Source organism: Callorhinus ursinus, unplaced genomic scaffold (genome assembly GCF_003265705.2).
Source record: "Callorhinus ursinus isolate GAN/ISIS: 27379988/994484 unplaced genomic scaffold, GSC_fseal_2.0 scaffold38, whole genome shotgun sequence".
NCBI classification, from domain to species: Eukaryota; Metazoa; Chordata; class Mammalia; order Carnivora; family Otariidae; genus Callorhinus; species Callorhinus ursinus.
Genome location: NW_027397100.1, coordinates 2,441,024 through 2,455,963, shown reverse-complemented (window position 1 = coordinate 2,455,963; position 14,940 = coordinate 2,441,024). Strand labels below are relative to the sequence as shown.

Genomic DNA, 14,940 nt, shown 5'->3' with positions numbered 1-14,940 from the left:
CTAGGCACCTGTAATCTAGCACATTCTTTCAGTTGTATCTTCACTCACAGTTTACAGCTGAGGAAACATTTATCCCTCAAGAGGATGAATGACTCGCTCCATTTATATAAAGTTCCAAAAACAAAAGGAATTAATTGACAGTGTTAGAACAGAAGAATGGGTAATCTCCGGGGAAAAGGGATAGGTAGTGATTGGGAAAAGCACAGGGGGCCAACTTCTTGCTGGTAAGAAGCTATTTCTTGACTCGGTCTTGTTCTCTGGCTGTGATAATTCATCCATTTGTACACTTATGATTCATGCTTTTTTTGTTTGATATACTTACATCAATATGTGTTAAAATGCCTCATATGTTATTGCTAAAATGAAAACTGATAGATGGTTGAAATCGAAATTGAAGAAAGTCCTCCTAACATAGAACAAAAAGATGCAGATGGAAAAGACAGAGAGAGGGGCACCTGGGTGGCTCAGTTAAGAGACTGTGTCAGATACAATACATTTTAAAGATTCTAAAAGTTTTTCATGGATTAAAAATATATTCATCTATGAAGAAAAAAGACTCAGACCGGTATTAGATTTCCCATCAGAACGGGGCACCTGGGTGATTCGTTGGTTAAGTGGCTGACTCTTGATCTCAGCTCAGGTCTTGATCTCAGGGTCGTGAGTTTGAGCCCCATGTTGGCCTCCACACTGGGCATGGAGCCTACCTAAAAAACAAAAAACAAAAAGAAGAAGAAGAAGAAGAAGAAGAAGAAGAAGAAGAAGAAGAAGAAGAAGAAGAAGGAGGATTTCTCATCAGAAGTGAAAAGCCAAATGCCCATAATGTAGTATATTAAAAGTTCTGAGATTTCTAACCTAAAACTCTATTCCTGGCCAAGTGTAATCAAGTAGGAGGGTAAATTTAAGACATTTTCAGACTTGCCAGGACAAGAGAAAGTTTGTCTTTTTTTGTAATCTGTGTTTTTAAGGTATGGACAAAACATGGAAGTCTTGGTTATGTTTGCAGGACAGAATATAATAATGTTCACTGCATCAGTTAGGATATGCTTGGTTATGCCGCAGTAATAAATAACCCCCAAAATCTCAGAGGCTTAGGACAACAAAGATTTACATCTCCCTCATACTACACGTTGACGGTCTATGGGTGGGGGTGCTCTGCTCTCCTGGGACCCAGACGAACGGAGGCTCTTCCATGTGGAATGTTGCTAGGTGTAGCAAGAAGCAGGAGAGCATGCGTGTCTTCGTGCAGGGCATGGAACTCCCTCAGCCGTTAGACGCTCCAGCCGAGAGTGACAAAGATCACTCCCTCCCACAACCCCTCGGCAAGCACTAGTCACATGGTTACACGCAACTAAAAGGGGGTGGGGAACTCCTGAAATCAGCGAAGCTGACAAAAGGTGGAAAATAGAAGCCGGGAGGAAAGACTGAAAAAAAAATACTGCTCATGCCTTCCCCTTTGGGCGTCAAAAGGGATTGTCCACGTTATGGAAGAAGAAAATAGAGGTTAGGTTTATTGACCTTACGGGGAGAAATGAGAACTACAAGTAAGTATATAAATATCAATGGTAGAAGAAAGCAGAGAGTATAAGTAAACTTTACAGGCAGTAAATATTGTCTAGCTATTGTTCACATTTAGGGAGATTATCACTAGAAAATCAAAATGAGTACAAGAGGTTGCCCCAAGGGAGTTGGGAGATGGGCACGAGAGTTTGCTTTTCATGGTAAACGGTCCCGTGCTGTTTGATATGTTATCACGTGTGTGGACATATTCACAGGGCTCTCCGGAGAACAGATGTGTCTGTACCTGTGTGTGTCTGAGAGAGAAGGAGAGAGACTTATTGCAGGAATTGGCTCACACACACACACACAACCTGATGTCTGTAGGCTGGAAACCAGGAAAGCCAGTGGTGTAAGAGACCAAAGGCCTGGGACCCGAGGGAGCAGATGGTGTAAGTCCTGGTCTGAGTCTAAAGAGCTAAGAACCGGGAGTGCCAGTGTCCAAGGGCGGGAGAAGAAAGATGGCCCAGCTCAGGAAGAGAGAGCAAACGCACCCTCCCTCTGTCTTTTTATTCTATTTAGGCCCTCAACAGATTGAGTGATTCCCCCCTCCCAACACCATTGGCAAGGTTGATCTTCTTTATTTAGTCTCCGGATTCAAATGCTAATCACTTCCAGAGACACCCTCGCAGACACACCCAGGGAGAACATTTTACCAGCTCTCTGGCCATCCCTCAGCCCAGTCAGGTTGACACAGAGAACTCACCATCACAATGAACTCCATTTTGTTTCAAATAACATAGTCTTTGAGGTCGCACATACAAGCTTCACCATGTTGGGCCACTTTCCCAGACTTCGGCTTCTTTTTTTATAAAGTGGGGTGAGACTTTTATGAGGATTACGTGAAATCATGTATGACAAGAGCCTGGCAGGACGCCTGACATGCAGCACACACGGGTTAGATTGGCGACACATCACAGACCTCAGGTCCAGATTGGCTCTGTGCACAGAGATCTGGGCCCCAGGTCCTGACAGAGAAGGTTCTGGGAGACCGTCCAACCCACCTGCTTAGGCACGAGTGGCCTGCTCATATCCACAGCTACACAAGGAGTCAGTCCACAGGACCAGAACTAGAATGGGCTCCTCTCTTCCCGCCCAGGGCCCTGCTGACCAGCCCTGCTGGCCACCCCTACGGTCTCTGAATCAGAACCGAATTTGGCCCTGGACATAGAGAAGCATTCATTTGGGAGGGACGGAATCATTTCCTCCTGTGCAAATTTGTTTCTTTTTGTGCTGGCAAGTCCAAGGTGTTCTGACAAAGGTCAAAAGTATTTATTTTCTTTAATACTGTGGGGATCAGAGTGAGGCACAGATGAGGGTGAGCCAAAGCGGGGAAAGGAGAAAGAGGGGTGTTGCCAACTTTGAGAGCTGAAAGAGCTTCTTATCACAGGAAATGGCTGTTTTGGGGACACAGACGCAACCTTTGGTTTTCTATCCAAAACAGCAGAAATACCAAGGAGGGAAAACTAAGAAATCATTGAACACAGATGATATGGTTAAGGCCACCCTCCATCTGGTCCTGCCCACCTCCTCAGCTTCATCTCCCCCTGCTCCCTGCCCCATCTGACACCTGAGCCTTGCCGGTCCAGGGGCTCCTGAACTGCCCTGTGCTATTCCCTCTGACTGGATTGCCAGACCTCAGTTCCTGGGCCAGTTGGGCCCTTCCTCTAGGACTCAGATCAGGCGTCTTCTCCTTCTCAAAGATCACAATGCCCCCCCACACACACCGCCCCCAGCTCTTCTGTGTACCCACCACATCCCATCTTGCCGTTTTTAAACTTATCAAGCTGTGTCAAAATTGCCCATACACCCATCTGTCTTTCCAATTGGACTGGAGATCATACACTGGACCCTAAGGCTCAGATGTGGCATTCAGACAGAGTTATATTTTATTTGGCCTGCACTATTTGGGCCCACATGGAGTTTTTACTTTTTTTTTTTTTTTTTGCTGTCATTGCCAAAAATTAAAAATTAAGAGATTGCGCATAAAAATTCCAACTTCTGGCTTCTCTTGACAAATTGGAAATCCAGTAAGATGGGTACAGTCCTTCACCCTTGAGGCAGCAGCCCCCTTTGGATTGAGCATGGTTCCTCTATTTCTCTGCAGTCCCCACCATGCCCTATGGTCTCTGCATTAAAGCCTCATATCAGAGCTATTTGTCATAACTCTTGCAATACTGGGTTTGTTTTTTTTTTATAGTGGATTAAGGAAGAAAGTAAAATATTTATTTTACCCATGTTCCCTCTTCATACCTCATCCACTTCCCTCATTTCCATCACCAGGTTAGACCCTTAGGTACCTTGGCTTTCCACCTTTGCACTAGGAGCGCCTTGAAAACACACAGGATGCTTATTCAGCTCTCTGGATCCAACAGCAAGCCCAGTGCCACGGTCAGAGTTGGTCTCCATAAATGCTTGTTGGAATCATGAATGTAACTCTTGCTGTTAGAAGAGAATCCCCCTTAGCCATCCATTCAACAAATTTTACTGAGTTCATCTGTGCGTCCCTTTCCCTGACTTGGTGTTCTCTTTGCTTTCAGAGTTCTGGATCCTCTTGTAACCCCCAAATAATCAAATGTCTCTGTAGATTGCCTCTAATAAAACCTTGCCCTTAGCAATTACATCAGAGAAGATCATAAGAACCATTGATTGGTAGTAGTAGTAGTATTATTAGTAATAAATATTTATCATTTAGTGAGAGCTTCCCGCGTAACCAGTCACTTGACATACATTTCCTCAATCAAGCTTTACAACTTTATTAAAACAGCCTCTTTCCTGAACGATCTGGCACCGGCGCAATACCAGTGTCTAAAACTTGTCTTTTCATCTCACAATCCAGCCTTCCAGCAGAGGCTGGTAATTTTATTTCTTTTGTTGTTGTTTCTTAATCACTATGACGCTTTGGAAGAGATTTAAAGCTGCCCTTCGGCGGGAGTAAGTGCTCAGCAAGCATTTGTTGGGGAAGGGATGAAAGAATAAACAATAGAATAGTCAGCACTTGGTAAATAGTTGATGAAGGAGAATCAAATGAGCTAATGCAATGGGAAACTGATGTATATATAATCTGTGAGTAGTGGAAATTGTAACCGCGAGGGACAGCATTGCAGCATTGTCCGCTGGCGCCATCTGCTGGACATAAGGTAGCACAACAGGTCTGTTTCTGCTTTAGTGGCGCGTGGGGACGCAGGCTTCTGGAAATGCCCGCAAGGAGCTGAGTCAACGGGGCGGGGTTGGGGGGGGTACATTTCAGCAAAATCTAACATGCGCCGGATACCGTGCTAAGTGCTTTACATGCATTATTTCTCTTCATCCTCTGCTGTCACTAGAAGAGGCAGATACTACTATTATTGCATCTTTAGAGATTAAAAATCTGAGACTTACAGAGGCTTACAGTGGATTCATAGTGCGTGAAGCCATATAGCTAGTGGGTATTTGAGATAAGACTCAAACCCAGCTCGGTGTGACTTCAGAGCCTATTGAGGGTGAGGTTCCCCAGGAATCAGGCTCTAACGTGGAGGTGTGCATGCAGAAAGCTTACTGCAGAGTGCTCTCGGGAGCACAGTTGGAAGGGACAAGTCAAACTGCAATGCAGCCTTATGGGAGGCCTCAGCTGATGCCCACCCTGGGGGGAGGAGGGGAGGAGTACGGAGCGGGGATGGCAAGGAGGCTGGACCTTGGGACTCCCACTTCATTTAGTCATTGGATGCAGTACTTGGGCTAGGTTGAGCTCTTCAGCCAAGGGCAAGTCCCCAAGAGGGACTCAGTTGAGCACCGTCAGCCGCCAATGCTCCCAGCAGCTGGGGGATTAAGTGCCTTGGTCCCGGAATGCGGCTTCTGGGCAGCATGCCACGGTTTCCACTATGGAGCCAGGCACCTATCTTATCTGCAGTGCTGCTCAAATAAGGGGAACAGCTGGTAGGTAGACACATCAGTGGCATGCACAGCGGGAGGGGCACTAAAATCGCGAAAGTGGTTCTGCCCACCATCGGCTCAATGAACCTGTGGCTCAGGCCAGGCCTGCCATCCAGCTGCAAAAACCGGTGTGTTTTCACCAGTTCATACAGAAATAATATAAAGATTATTTCATGGGTTCCAAGCCATTAACAAAAAAGTAAAATGCAATGTTCGGCTAGCTGGGCAGTTGTTCAGTGATTCGTCACATCCTCAGATAAGGAACAGAAGGATTGAGGGCCACAAACTTGACTAATGCATTGGAGTAACTGATTTTTTTGATTTTTTTGAAGATTTTATTTATTTATTTGACAGAGAGAGACACAGCGAGAGAGGGAACACAAGCAGGGGGAGTGAGGGAGGGAGAAGCAGGCTTCCCGCGGAGCAGGGAGCCCGATGTGGGGCTCGATGCGGGGCTCGATCCCAGGACCCTGGGACCATGACCTGAGCCTAAGGCAGACGCTTAATGACTGAGCCACCCAGGCGCCCCTGGAGTAATTGATTTTTAAAAATTCACTTTCTGTTGGGGAGATTGGAGTTAGAAAACCCAAGTTTTAAACCCAGCACTATTGCTGATGAACTGTGTGATCTTTTTTTTTTTTAAGATTTTATTTATTTATTTGAGAGAGAGAGAGCATGAGCAGGGAGTGGGGTAAAGAAAGAGAGGGAGAAGCGGGCTCCCCATTGAGCAGGGAGCCCAACGCAGGGCTTGATCTCAGGACACTGGGATCATGACCTGAGCCGAAGGCAGACGCTTAACCAACTGAGCCACCCAGGCGCCCCAAACTGTGTGATCTTTGTCATATTTCTTCCATTGGTACAGTGAGAAGGTTGGAAGAGGAAGCAGAATCATCAATAAACATAGGAAAAGATGCTTACCTTCACTAGGAATAAGAGAAATGCAAATTAAGACAAGCAGATACACGCCAATCAAATTGGCAAAATCAAAAAGCCTAATAATTCCAGGTGTTGATGTAGATATGGAGAGAACAGGGATTTTCATACAATGCTGGTGGAACTGTAACTTGGTACAATCAACGTAAATTAACGATTTGTGGTAAGGCTGGAAAATGTGCATATATTATGATATAGCAGCTCAACTTTTAAATATATACCCTAGAGACATTCTTGCGAGTGTGTCCCATGAGATCTTCTAGAATGTTCATTGCAGCTTTGAGGAAACAACTTATAATCTCAATGTGTGTTATGGAAATAGATTAGATAAATACGTTGTGATATATTCAGGCAACGGAGTACTGTCACAACAGTGAAAAAAATTTTTTTAAAGATTTTATTTATTCATTTGACAGAGATAGATACAGCAAGAGAGGGAACACAGCAGGGGGAGGGGGAGAGGGAGAAGCAGGCTTCCCATGGAGCAGGGAGCCCGATGTGGGGCTCAATCCCAGGACCCTGGGACCATGACCCGAGCAGAAGGCAGACACCCAATGACTGAGCCACCTAGGCACTCCCTGAAAAAAATTTTTTTTAAATTTTTTTTAAGATTTTATTTATTTGACAGAGAGAGCAGAAGCAGGCAGAGTGGCAGGCAGAGGGAGAGGGGGAGGGAGAAGCAGGCTCCCCGCTGAGCAAAGAGCCCAATGTGGATGCTGGGATCACGACCTGAGCCAGAGGCAGACGCTTAACCGACTGAGCCACCCTGGCACCCCCACAACAGTGAAAATTAACCATATCTGTGAGTATGAGCATGTTTAGGTCTTGAAACCCTAATGCTGAATGGTAAAAGCAAAGTACACAATGTTACATATAACAAGATGGCATTCATATAAAAAATTTTAAATCCAGAAAGCAATTCTACGTATTGTTCATAGATATAAATGTATGTGATAAAACAATTAAAATACGGTGGGAAAAAATATATAACCAATTCCAGATAGTGGTTTCCCCTGGGGAGATGAACTGAGGAAGGATATGAAAGTGATTTCAATTTTATTTACAATGTTCTGCATCTTTACCATTTAAAATTAGAAACAAAACTGACAAGAGATTTGTCTCATTACTGCCTTATGATTTTGTATGTTTAAACCTTTGAATATATAAATGAAAATGAAAGAATTGGAATAGAATGATCTACGGTCTCATTCAGCCCTAAATTTATATGCACAAAACATACACAAAACATGATACAGTATACAAAGAATGGGGTTCAAATCTCAGATCAGTTGAAGGTCTTTCAGTTATGAGTGACCAACACACGTGCATATCACACCCACAACAAAATTTTCTGAAAGAAAAGGGAATTCATTGGCTCATGTTACCAAATAGTCATGTGCAGCCTTGGGTAAGGCTTGATCCAGGACTTGAAAGATGCCACCAGACCCATTTCTCAGCTCTTCCTGTCCCCTGGCCCAAATATGATTACACAATTCCCGAAGCAGTATCCAGAGAAGAAGAGACAATCTGTGTCCCTGAATTATCAGCAGATGTCCTTGCTAATAATTAGAGCACCTTTTTTTTTTTTAATTAAGTAGGCTCCACACCCAGTGTGGGGCTTGAACTCATAACCCTGAGATCAATAGTCTCGTGCTCTACCAACTGAGCCAGCCGGGTGCCCCCAAAATGCACTTTTAAGTATTGCTTTTTGCTTATGATACTGGCAAACAAGTCATTTCTTGTCCTGTGGGTAGGAGAGTGGGGGGGGGATGTCTTCTATTTGGTTCTCCAGATTGGCTCTCTATTCTCCCCTCCTCCTCCGTGTCCTAGGGTAGGGGGCAGGCCTGCATGGGCTATAGCAACAGACTCCCTGTCCTCAGTCATCTGGTTCAGTTCCCAGTAGCAGACCAGAGGGAAAAGAGTGATTTGAGCCATTTATTCCCTCAGCTCCTTCCTTGTGGGGCCATACTGGGCTGGCTTCACCCATCCCATTCCACATGACTCCCCTCCCCGTTCTACTCCCGGCTCTCTCACCTTGCTCCTTCTGGCCCAGGGCTGGTGATAGCTCCGCGGTTACCAGCCCTGGAGCGCTGCACTATTCTTTGTAAACAGTCTTTGTTAAACTCTCTTTGGAATTCTCCTGTGAGTGTGCCATATTAAGATTCAGAGATATTCATCAGTCATTCCACTTCTCCTTACCCACCCTAGAGAAACACTTGCACATATGCCTATGGGGCAAGTGCAAGGATATGTGCTACACCCTTGTTTGCAATAAGAAAAAATTAGAAACAATTTAAACGTCTTCAAATAGGGAAATAGCTAAATAAACTATAGTACATCCATATTATGGAATATTATGCAGCTGTTTAAAAAGGAGATGGATCTATTTGCATAACATGGAAAGACTTAGACGTCTAAGATATATTTTTGCATGCAGAAAGTAAGATTCAGGGGTGCCTGTGTGGCTCAGTCAGTTAAGTGTCTGTCTTTGGCTTGGGTCATGGTCTCAGGGGCTTGGGATTGAGTCCCACATCGGGCTCTTTACTCAGCGGAGAGTCTGCTTCTCCCTCTCCCTCTGCCCTTCTCCCCACTTAGTCTCTCTCACTCTCTTGCTCTCTCTCTCTGTCTCAAATAAATACATAAAATCTTAAAAAGAAGATTCAGTACCATCATAAATTATATTAAAATGATACCTATTTCTATAGTTTTATGAATTCTATAGAACTATGGGAAATTTTTCACTGCCCCTCCCTGTGGAAAGATTATACATCTCTGCCCCTACTGAAGTGGGGCTTGGCCATATGATTTGCTTTGGCCAAGGAAATGTGAGTGAAAATGACGTGATACTTCTAAGCAGAAGCTTTTTTTATTTTTAAAGATTTTATTTATTTATTTGACAGAGAGAGACACAGCAAGAGAGGGAACACAAGCAGGGGGAGTGGGAGACAGAGAAGCTGGCTTCCCGCGGAGCAGGGAGCCCGATGTGGTGCTCCATCCCAGGACCCCGAGATCATGACCTAAGTTGGAGGTAGACGCTTAACGACTGAGCCACCCAGGCGCCCCATAAGCAGAAGCTTTAAAAGCTTCCACCGTTCTTTGTTTTCCCTCTGCCATGAGATTAGCACATCCTGGCTGATCCTTCAACCTATGGCCAGAGAAACAGCTGCAGCCAACCCATGACAAACATGTAAGGATCAAGAAATAAATCTCTGTGGGGCGCCTGGGTGGCTCAGTCGTTGAGTGTCTGCCTTCGGCTCAGGTCATGATCCCAGGGTCCTGGGTTCGAGCCCCACATCGGGCTCCCCGCTCTGCAGGAAGCCTGCTTCTCCCTCTCCCACTCCCCCTGCTTGTGACAGGTCAACTCAGTGAGGTCTCTATCTGCTCTCTCTATCTCTCTCTCTCTCTGTCAAATAAACAAATAAAATCTTTTTTAAAAAAAAAAGAAAGAAATCTTTGTTGTTGTAAGGCACTGAGATTTTGACGATCTTTGTTATTGCAGCATAACCTGACCTACCATGACTAACGAGCTCTGCTCTATAACTGCTACTTGGTTACTTTCGGGGAGGGGGATGGGGGATGGCATTGGGGAGCAGGGATCACAGGGGACTTTAATTTTTAATCTTTAATATTTTAGTTTTCTTACAATGAAAGTATACCCGTGCATCACCATGTAACAAAAATATATTATTTAATATGAATACAGCAGGTGTTTTCTTACTGAAAATTAAATGCTAAAAAATATCATTCTTAAAATACACACACAAACACCCAACAAATTAATGGTTCTTTTTGCCCAGCTGGTACTCTGAAGAAACAGACTGGAGGCAGATAGCTCTGAGAACTTTCCAGGGCTAGAGGAAGTACTGGAGCATGACAATGCCTTGCCACTTTCTCTGCAGGTAGAAATAAGCAAAACCTAGACACACCGTGAAACTTCTTTCTGGTTCATTTATCATGAAATTGAAATGCAGATTCATAATCTTTTTTTTTTCTTCCTTTTCTTTAGGTTAATGATGACTGCCTTCTCAATGACCTCATTTATATGAGAGCAAAGTTGATTATATGACCAAGATTCAATTCAGCAATCTTGGAGAATTCTGGTCTCCTGACACAGTCTACTGTTCTGTGGCAAAGTTAGTGAGAGCCGTGGGAGCTCTGTTTCTGATCATACCGATCAATCTAAGTCAGGATTTCAGCCTTTGTTCCATTAAAACAAAAAGCCAAAATGGGTTAGATGGATATCAAAGACCTCACTGAGTTGACCTGTCATAGACTACCCCACAATTTCAACTTCTTATTCAAGCCAGACAACAACTCTCTGGTCTTTGAACTCTACTTTTGAACCAAATGTCAGTGGCCAGATGTGCCCAGTCCCCAGCTTCACGGGCAGCAGGAGTAGCCCTAACAACCCTTAACCTCTCAATCACAGTTGTGGTGACTTTAAAATGAGAGTTGTCCCTTCCCTCCCTGCCCCCTTCCCGCCCTCCCCAACTTGGCAATGCCAACTCTCTCAGCAAGTCTGCAAGCACCTAATTTCCTATATTAAATTCCTCTCTGCTTAAAATATCTTGAGTGGTTTCTGCTTCTGTCTCCTACACAGAATTCTGACTAAATACAGGTTGGAAGATGATATTCAGAAAGGAGACCCAAACACACACACACACACACACACACCCCTAAGAGAAGGGGAAAAAACAAGATTAGAAAATCATTCCAAGAGCTCAGATATGTGAATAATTGGGAGTTCCAGAAAGTAAAGACATAGAAAATAGGGAGATGGAAGAAAGACATCTTCAAAGAAAGAATTCCCAAAAATATCCCAGAGCTGAAGTTTTTCAAATGGAAAGAGATAATTGAGAAGCAATTAGACATTATGTGCCTCCTGATATGATGCAATAGGAAATACACAATCTCACCTGTAAAATATTCTTGCCAAAAACTGAACTGAAATCTACTACAGGATATTCAAGGCATGGTGTCACATTTTAAAAAACACCACAAGGGCCCAATCAGCCAAATTCAAACTGTGAGAAATTCTATGGGATAATTTACCCAGGTTTTTCAACAAATCAATTGTATTAAAAAAAAAAGAAAAGAAAAGAGGAGGAGTAATTGTTACAGATTAAATGAGAATTAGCAACTAAATACAGTTGGTGGACCTTGAATCCTGACTTAAGTAAGCCAATATTTAAAAAGTCATTTTTGAGACAAATAGGGAAAATCAAACATAGACGGTATGTTAATTTCCTTAAGTGTGATCACAGAATTGCGGTTATGTCATTATTAGTTTTTAAATTCTCATCTGATAGAGAGATCTGTTAGAGCTACATACTAAGGTATTTACAAATACAATGATAAAATATCTGGGATTTGCTGTAAAATCCTCTTGCAAAAACGGTATGAAGGGTAGGGGTGGCTAGGTGGCTCAGTTGGTTAAGAATCGGACTCTTGATTTCTGCCCAGGTCATGATCTCAAGGTCATGAGATCAAGCCCCACACTGGGCATAGAGCCTGCTTTAAATTCTCTCCCTATGTCCCTCCCTGTGCACGTGCTCTCTCTCTCTCTCAAAAAAAAAAAAAAAATGGTATGAAAGATAGATCAAATATTAAAATAAAGCTGGGTGACGGGTATGTGGACTTTACTATTCTACTTTTGTGTTTGAAAATTGTTGTCATAATAAAAAGTGAAAGAAAGAAAGGAAGAAAGGAGGGATGGAGGAAATAAGGAAAGAAAGGGAAGGGAGGGGAAGTGAAGTGGGAGGAAGGAAAGAAGGAAGGAAGGAAGACCACTAGGTGTCTCAAGCCTATTAACCATGAAATTTCAGGGTAATAGGAACAAAAAGAAACTTAGAGAAACAAACTATGTTCTTACTTTACACATGTACATAAGAATGGCTGAATTAAAAAACAAAACAAAAACAAAACCTGACAACACCAAATGCTGACACAAATAGGAAGCATCAGGCACTCTCTTTCACTGCTGGTAGAAACTCCAATTCCGCTTTGGAAGACAGTTGACAATATTTTACAAAGCTCAACACAGTTTTGACATGCGATTTAGCAGTCATGCTCCTAGGTGTTCACCCAAATGAGCTGAAAACTTATGTCCACACAAAAACCTGCACACGGAGGTTTATAGCAGTTTTATTCATAATTGTCAGAAATGGAATCAAGGTATCTGTCCCTCAGTAGGTAGATCAAGTATTGCTAGGGCTGCTATAACAAAGTACCACGAACTGGATGGCTTAAAACAACAGAATTTCTTCTCTCACAGTTCTACAAGCTAGAAGTCTGAAATCCAGGTGTCAGGAGGGCTGGCAGGGTCAGAGGTCCCCCCGCTCTGAGACTCTGGGTAGAGTCCTTTCCTGCCTCTTCCTAGTTTCAGGGGTGGCTGTGGGTCCTTGGTGTTCCTCGGCTTGTGGCTGCCTCTGTCGTCATAGGGCCAGTTTCCTTTTTTTTATGAGGACATCAATCATAGTGGATTAGAATCCACCCTAATGATTTCATCTTGCCTAGATTACATCTGCAAAGGCTTTTCCAAATAAGGCCACGTTCACAGGTACCAGGGACTAAGACTTCAACATATCTTTTTGGAAGACATGAATCAATCCATTACAGCAGGTGAACGGACAAACTGCAGTGCATTCATACGATGGAATATTATTCAGTGATTAAAAGAAATGAGCTCTCAAGCTATAAAAAGACCAGGCAGAACCTTGAATCATACTGCTTAGTGAAAGAATCCAGTCGGTAGAGGCTACAGACTATATGATTCCAACTACAGGACATCTGGAAAAGGCAAAACTAAAGCCAGTGTGAAAGAGAAGTGATTGCCAAGGATCAGGGTGAGGGCAGGGGGTGAGGGTTGAATAAGTGAATAGTTGAGTTTTGTTTGTGGGGTTTTTTTTTGTCTTTTATTTTTTTGGTCTTAGCCTAAACGTTATTTAGAGAGAGCACAGAACCCCTGCGGACAGGATGGGGCAAAACAAGCCACACAATTCTGCCTCCTGCTCAGCATCTTCTCTTGTTGCCCCAGGGGGCAGAAGGCACAGGGGAGCTTTAAGACGGTGAAACTGTTCTGTATGATACTGTAATGGCAGATACTGGGTTATGCATTTGTGAAAATCCACTGAACTGTACAACAAGAATGAACCCTGGGGCACGTGGGTTGCTGGGCCAGTGAAGTGTCTGACTCTTGATTTCGGCTCAGGTCATGATCTCAGGGTTGTGAGATAGAGCCCTGAGTCGGGCTCCACGCTGAGTATGGAGCCTGCTTAAGATTCTCTCTCTCTCTCTCGGGCGCCTGGGTGGCTCAGTTGGTTCAGCGACTGCCTTCGGCTCAGGTCATGATCCTGGAGTCCCGGGATCGAGTCCTACATCGGGCTCCCTGCTCAGCGGGGAGTCTGCTTCTCTCTCTGACCCTCTCCCCTCTTGTGCTATCTCTCATTCTCTCTCTCTCAAATAAAATCTTAAAAAAAAGATTCTCTCTCTCCCTTTCTCTCTCTGCCCCTCCCCTACCCCTGCTCATGTTCTCTCTCCCCCTAATGTAAACTTGAGTTAATAATAACATATCAATATTGGTACATCAATTCTAACTAATGTACAACACTAAACTAAGATGTTAATATTAAGGGAAACTATGGGTGGGTAGAGATTGGGTATATGGGAACTCTCTGTACTATCTTTTTAAATTTTCTATGAATCTAAAACTGCTCTAAAAAATAGTCTATTATTTAAAAAAAAAAAGTACTTTATGGAATCCAAGGCTCAAGTATCTTCCCTTTTAGAAAGTCTTTCCTGTTCTCCCACCACACTCCCAAGATGGGTTGGGGCCCTTCCCCGAGGCTCCCATAATATCCTGTGCATTTATATTCTTATGGCTGCATCTGTAACATTTTAATATCTGCTTGTGTCTGTCAATTAATAGCTGTGGTTTGCTGACCTCTGGCCTAGAATGCAGAGATGGTGAAAGCAGGTAATCCATGCAACCCGTTAGCAGATACTCAGGGATGCCTGGCAAAGGGCACTTCTGTTCCCTCAGTGTACCGATGACATCACTTGGGTGTAATTTTCATGAGCCCTCTGACCCACCAAGGCATTTTCTGGATGGGGACAGAAGGCACAGTCCGATTATATTAAGTCTTATTTCAACCTGAGCAATCTCTAGATTATTGACCTTTTTCCTTTGCCAAAGATGGATCCTCATGGAGGAGTTTTTGCACTGGGAAACTCTTCCAGGGTTCAAATCCTGTATTTTTTTGTTTTTTTAAAAGATTTTTTTATTTATTTGACAGAGAGAGACACAGCGAGAGAGGGAACACAAGCAGGGGGAGTGGGGTAGGGAGAAGCAGGCTTCCCACAGAGCGGGGGAGCCCGATGTGGGGCTTGATCCTGGGATTCCGGGATCATGACCTGAGCCGAAGGCAGACGCTTAACGACTGAGCCACCCAGGCGCCCTTTTTTTTCTTTTTTAAAGATTTTTATTTATTTGACTGAGAGACACACATCGAGAGAGGGAACACAGCAGGGGGAGTGGGAGAG

The 14,940-nt window shown here is 43.8% G+C and overlaps 1 protein-coding gene and 1 non-coding gene across 2 annotated transcripts in view; both read right to left on the bottom strand.

Moving 5' to 3' along the window:
* LOC112827069 (antileukoproteinase-like) overlaps positions 1–14,940 on the bottom strand; it is a 381,146-nt gene that overhangs the window by 99,885 nt on the left and 266,321 nt on the right. The window lies entirely within an intron of this gene.
* TRNAN-AUU (transfer RNA asparagine (anticodon AUU)) lies at positions 8,004–8,076 on the bottom strand. The gene has a single exon. It is a non-coding gene; the product is annotated as a tRNA-Asn (tRNA).